Source organism: Poeciliopsis prolifica, unplaced genomic scaffold (genome assembly GCF_027474105.1).
Source record: "Poeciliopsis prolifica strain line A6 unplaced genomic scaffold, Auburn_PproV2 SCAFFOLD139, whole genome shotgun sequence".
Taxonomy (NCBI): domain Eukaryota; kingdom Metazoa; phylum Chordata; class Actinopteri; order Cyprinodontiformes; family Poeciliidae; genus Poeciliopsis; species Poeciliopsis prolifica.
In genome coordinates, this window is record NW_026562514.1 from 478,391 (window position 1) to 484,390 (window position 6,000).

Sequence of the window (6,000 nt, forward strand, 5' to 3'; positions counted from 1 at the left end):
TGCATGAGGATCCAGTCATTTTCCCCAGATGGAACAGTCTGATAGATTGCTTATTTCTCTCAACTTCTTCACTCTCCACTCAGTAGAGTTTCCTCCACAGTTCAGAGTCACAGACTCAGAGGTGAAATGTTGATCTCTGTCAGGACTCACGAGAGACGCTGCTGGATGAGGATCTGGAATACGAGGAAAAACGAGATCAAGAACAAAACTGACAATAAAACTTGGGTTTTTGTATCATACAGAATTTATTTCATTTTAACATGTACACTACTGTATGTTCAATCATCAAGCAAATCCTAGATTGATAAATATTTCTTAAACAAGTAATTGTTATCTTCACTGTTTCTCCACCCTGTGCTGTCATTCTTTTGTTTGTAAGTATTAAACTCCATTCTCAATCCCGATGTTTTGGGATTGAGAAATGTTTCCCAACTAGGAATTAGTTTAAATGACAGTGAAGCATATGGTTTATTACATTTAATCACACTAACCTGCCGACCAGACGAACTTTGGTTCACTGTAATCAGTCAAATATTTGGGTTTCCTCTTCCAGCTCTACATGCAAATCCTGCTGTGTGTTTCTGTCCAGTAATGATGAAGGAGTTCTCTACAGTCCCACTGATGCTACCAGCTAGCAGCTCATATCTGTAGTTGTTCTTTGATAAATCAGGAACAGCTTGATACCAGTAGAACCTCCATCCTGCAGATGAAGGTTTAACCTCACAGCTCAGAGTCACTGAGGCTCCAGGACTCAACCATGATGGAGACACAGTCAGGACTGGCTTTGGTAGTGCTGACCACAGATCCGCGTGTACAAATCCCTTAAAGCTGTACAAAATTACAGAACATGATAAAACACATAATTTTAAAGATTCTAAACGCTTACATTTATCAGCATGTGACAAAGACTTTCAACCATGAAACTTAACCGGCAATATGACCAAAAACCAAAAACATTCATGGGAAATTCTATATTTGAAGAAAATAACCAAAAAGATTCAAATCATTCTGACATTAGGGAAATAATATAACTCTGTTGATCGTTCCTGAAAAAATACACATTTTTTTTACTCATTTGATGTCAGTTACTACAATTTTCTTATAATGAAAATGTGTAGAACAATCTGTATCATAAATTGACCAACAGGGTAAAAATTAATTGATCAAACTATGTCACTAATATTATTATTTTTAAATACTTTCAATGATCAATATCCTACAGAGAAAAACAAGGATCCAAAGATTTACTTCTAAACATATTTATAAAAGTCGGCACTCATTCTGAAGCTCAGTCCAAACAGCAGGGGGTAAAATCCTTCAGATTTGAGACCAACTTGTTTTTGTCTCCAAACAGCAAAATCTTGTTTGACACTCAATTTCTAGCAGAATACTGTTAGTAACATAAAACATTTTATTATAGAAGTAATGACTTGGCTTCCTATACAAGTTAAATATGCTGAAAGTCTAAAATTTTGTTCAGACACATAAAGAAGTTTCTGACCACACTCAAACCGTGGAGAAATTAAATACAAGTCAAAAAACCGTCTGCAGCAAAACTAAACAACCAACATCCAACGTTTCACGTCTCGTTGGCCACGGCGACTAACGTCCAAACATTTAAAGATGATTTTACCGACACGATTCAAACAGAAGATGTGATGTACTTACGCAATACGCCCAACACACAGAGCAACAGGAGGTCCATGTTTAATCCAGAAATAAAAATGTTTCTGCTCCTCTGTGCGCACCAGAAATTCAGATGTTGGTCGTAAGAGAAAGGCTGAAACTCGCAGAATGAGTGGAAAATGTCGAGGGTCGTCACCACAGAGCATCCGTCTTTGTGCTTCCTTCTTTTGAAGAAACTATTAATGTTTCTGACCTACAGTTCCTGTTTTGACAGATAATTTCCTTTCTTTGCCACCACAAAAACAAGCAGCGCATTTAGCAGCCTGCACCCACACTGCATGTTTGTCATCAAAGTGTTACTAGAAGTTGAGCTGGTGAGATATTGTAAAAAAAAAAAAAACAATTCATGCTTTAAGAAAAATATCATTTGAAAATGGTCTTACATGAGCATCGAAGCTTCCCTGTGGTTTTCTAAATTAGCTTAAATAGTTTGGGGGCAAGATTCTAAGCTGGTTCTAATAAAAGTGACTTGTTGTTTGCGCCGTACTTTCCCTGAGACAGAATAGAGACTGACTCATAGTGGACTGAGAACGCTGACGAAATTCACACCTTTTCGCAGCTCTTGGTGAAGGCAGAAACATTTTTTTTTCTCTGTTTTTGTCTCGTCCTTTTCTCTATTTTTGGAGCCTTTTTTTTGCACATCTTCCGACCGGTCTCTCAATGCAATTGAGAAGACTGGGCACAGGAAAGCCCAGTTGTCCTGCGGGGACACGTCCAGCAGGATTCACTCTGGATTTATTCATGACAACAGGATTTCTGCTGTTGGAGTTGCGTTTTTTTGCAAATCGGCAAATTTGTGATGGACTTGGCCAAACTAGCGAACCCTCGGACTGTTGTGAACCGAGACGCAAGTTGGATGTGAGTCTTGCTGAGAGTCACAGCCCATCTGAGGACTCCAAACTCGTGTTGGCCTTGGATGGGCTGCATATTTCAGATCTAGTGGAAGACATGTAAACATGACGCTCCTTCCCACCTCACCAGCTCCTCTTGTCATTCATATGAGGTGGGCGCTACAAGGACAGGCTCTTAGATAAACCATCAGACTATTTCTTGGGACACTGAGCTATGTGGCTGTCATGGCACATGACAACTACTCCGTGATGTCACTGCCTTTCACTCATGTCTTTGTTTGTCTGGATGTTGCAATGTGCCCTAATGTGTCCATTTTTCTTATGTCATTCCCCATTTTATTCATTACACATTAGAAACTCTCTATTTAACCCAGCAAAGGAATTAGAACAAACTTAAAAAATACATTGTACTTTTTACAAAAGGGTGAACTAATGTGGGTCAGTTAAAGAATCACTGAAATGTTTTCTCCTTTCTAGAAAACTGAATTCAACTGAGACCCTATCAGAGCTTCATCTCAACATAATGCATTTCTAAAACTGTCATAATAAAGTTGTCTTGTGGTTTTTCTCTGCCTGCTCTTTATTTTACGTCACTTTGTGCAGAAGCTTCCTCCATGAGTAGAGCGCACAGAAGTCAGAGTCAGTCAGCAGCTTCAACAGAGCCGCTGTAACACAGACAGCTACAGCAGACTCTTCTCCCCCACCGGAATCAGCAACAACTCTGAAGAACGTTGTATCATAGTAATGTGTGAATCTAGTGTGTAGTTAGAAAGACACTAAAAACACAAAGACAGTATTTAGTCAACATTTCTTTATTGGGTTCTGAGCCCATGGAAGTGAGCAAAGCAAAGCAGGGAGCCTTGTTGTTTTTACTACGTTTTTCCATTATTCTTATTATTATGTTCTTCCTGCCGCGCAACTTATTACAACACACTGCTACTCACAAGCACACATTAAAGCATTTTAAGCTGTAGGTGGCGCTATGGTCAAAAATACACTTTTCTCATCAGGCGAAAATAGCATGTCTCATTAACAAGTTCCAACAGAACACTGCAAACACATTTTTGGCTGAATTTCTTATTTTTTCCCAGCCAAGACAAAGAATGAATTAACCAAAACTAATCTGAGATGAACTCTGAGCCCAATAAAACGTGACATAATAAGCTTGTTGATTCATTCCTCTTGACAAAATCTTCAGTCTGAATCTGACCTGGCGCTGACATCAGCATAATCCGATTGTTCTTGACCTGAAACTGCAATTTATTCCTTCAGTTTATTGTTTCAAGTTGCTGTATAATTGCAGATCTTAACAGCATTTATATGATGAGAAATCTTTCTACTGTACCATTTACGTAGTTTCCAGGTTGTCTGATTGTTTCGTAAACACCGAGGTCTCCTACAAGTCAGTGACAAACACAGAAAAGTTAAAAAACTCACATTGTGTCAGTGATGCTGATGGAAAGTTAACATTCCTGAAATGTCTTTTAAGTTATATTGAAATTACCAGCTACATACGACTGAAAAATACCAGCTTCAAGTATACTTATATAATTCATGTTAAATTGGTTGGAAGCCAAAAAAATGACATTTGTTGTGTTTTTTTGTGTGACTAAGTTCAGCTACATAAGGCTGGACAGAAGGACATTTAAAGATAATATTCAGGCATCATATTGAGATTGACTTTAGTTAAAATAAAAATAACGTATATATTTTATCTTATTATTTTATTCAATACATGTTTTTGTTATATCATAAAAGTAAATAAAAGTCAAACCAGATAATTTTTTTTGAGAATTAAACATTAAGGATAAAAAATCATGAATATAATTTATGTTAAAAATGTGTAGAAACATTGAGAGCAAAGTGAGACACTGACCATGGAGGAGAGCGGAGTACACTGGCTGCTGCTGCTCGTCCTGGTAGACAGTCTCCACTCTTCCAAGACCTTTTCACAAAAGAGACATTTTATTTTATGTAATGTCCTTCCTAAATAAATTGAAAAACTGTAAAATTTTGACATTCGACATTGGTGGATGGGTTTAAATGTGCGTTTGTAAATGAAAATACTCATCAAATATATAAACTGGGTCAAGTGACACAAAATGGTGGAGAAAAGGAAACAGTAATAAATGCTGTTAGCTTGACAATATATCAATAATGGAAAAAAAAATGTTGATCAAGACTCGTGATCTGAAAAGAGTTTTGAGTGCAGTTTTGTGAAAAACACTGATATTAATAATAACAAAAACACCTTTTCTGAAAAGTTTTTTATTGAACTTTTTCTCTGGAAAATTGTTATTTAAGTTTTTGGATACTAAAGCCAGCTTTAACTCCTACAGACCTGCTTCATGTTTAGAGCTAAAATAAGTTGATTTATTCAGTTGTCAAACTAAATATAATTTCAATTGAAAGACATGATAACAACCAAACATTGCTATTTGATTTAAAAAAAAAAGTTTTAAATTCAGTAATTATTTTTATAACTTCTCATGGTTTTTGTTGTTTCAGTTTGTGACTCAGTTCTTCATTTGATAAATGAAAGAGTGAAACATACAAATTTACTACTTCAGGTTGTCACCTTTGGTCTGTCTGAACCGACACAGCAGCAACAGGAGAAGGAAGAGAACGACTCCAATCACTGATCCAACGACCAACAGCACAGGAAACGAAGAGCTCCCATGTCTTGAAACAGCTGAGATATAAAGCATTAAAAATGATAGTATTATCATTGTTTAAAAGCAAATTTTAATCTCTGCTCACCTTTAACAGCCATCCAGCTCTGAGGTGAAACGTCTCCTGAATGTTCACACTTGTAGAAACCTTCATCTGACTGAGACACTGCAGAGATATTCAGCTCTCCTCTGCTGTCATTTTGGATCAGTTTGTCATTATGATAGAAAGTCACATTAGAAAGTTTGTTTTCTCTCTCATCTGCAGCTCAGAGTGACAGAAGCTCCTTCAGTCACAGGATGGACGGGGCTCACCAGGAGAAGATCTTCATCTGTGAACCAGTCAGAGAAATGAAGCTTCAGTCAGAAATCAGCTGCTGGAGACAATTAGAGAAAAACATGAACACATGATTTTTAACATTGATGTTTTACATTTTATCTTGAGCATCTTTCATCTGAATTGTAAATGTCAAATAAATATTTACATTTCATCAACATTTCTAACAGCAGCTGAAATAACAACAAAGACTTTCTAATATAAGAACCAGATTGAATGCAAAGTAATCATGTTGGATCAGAAACTCTTTGATGGAAGAATGAGGGTTTTAAATAAAAAGTCATTTACATTAAAGCTGCAAAATAATAATAAGAAAAAAATAACTGTCCTGTTGCATTCAGTCTAAAATTCCTCTTGTGAATGAAATAACATATTTATGAACTTACCATCTATGGTGATGTTGACTGCATTGCTGAACTCTCCTGATCCAGACTCACACCAGTACACTGATTTAAAG

At 36.6% G+C, this 6,000-nt stretch overlaps 1 long non-coding RNA gene across 1 annotated transcript; it reads right to left on the reverse strand.

Moving 5' to 3' along the window:
* Positions 1 to 3,707: 3,707 nt before the first annotated feature.
* On the reverse strand, positions 3,708 to 4,486 carry LOC129355642 (uncharacterized). The gene is made up of 3 exons (XR_008605294.1): positions 4,414 to 4,486; positions 3,883 to 3,933; positions 3,708 to 3,790 (listed from the first exon to the last, which is right to left on the reverse strand). It is a non-coding gene; the product is annotated as an uncharacterized LOC129355642 (long non-coding RNA).
* Positions 4,487 to 6,000: the final 1,514 nt, after the last annotated feature.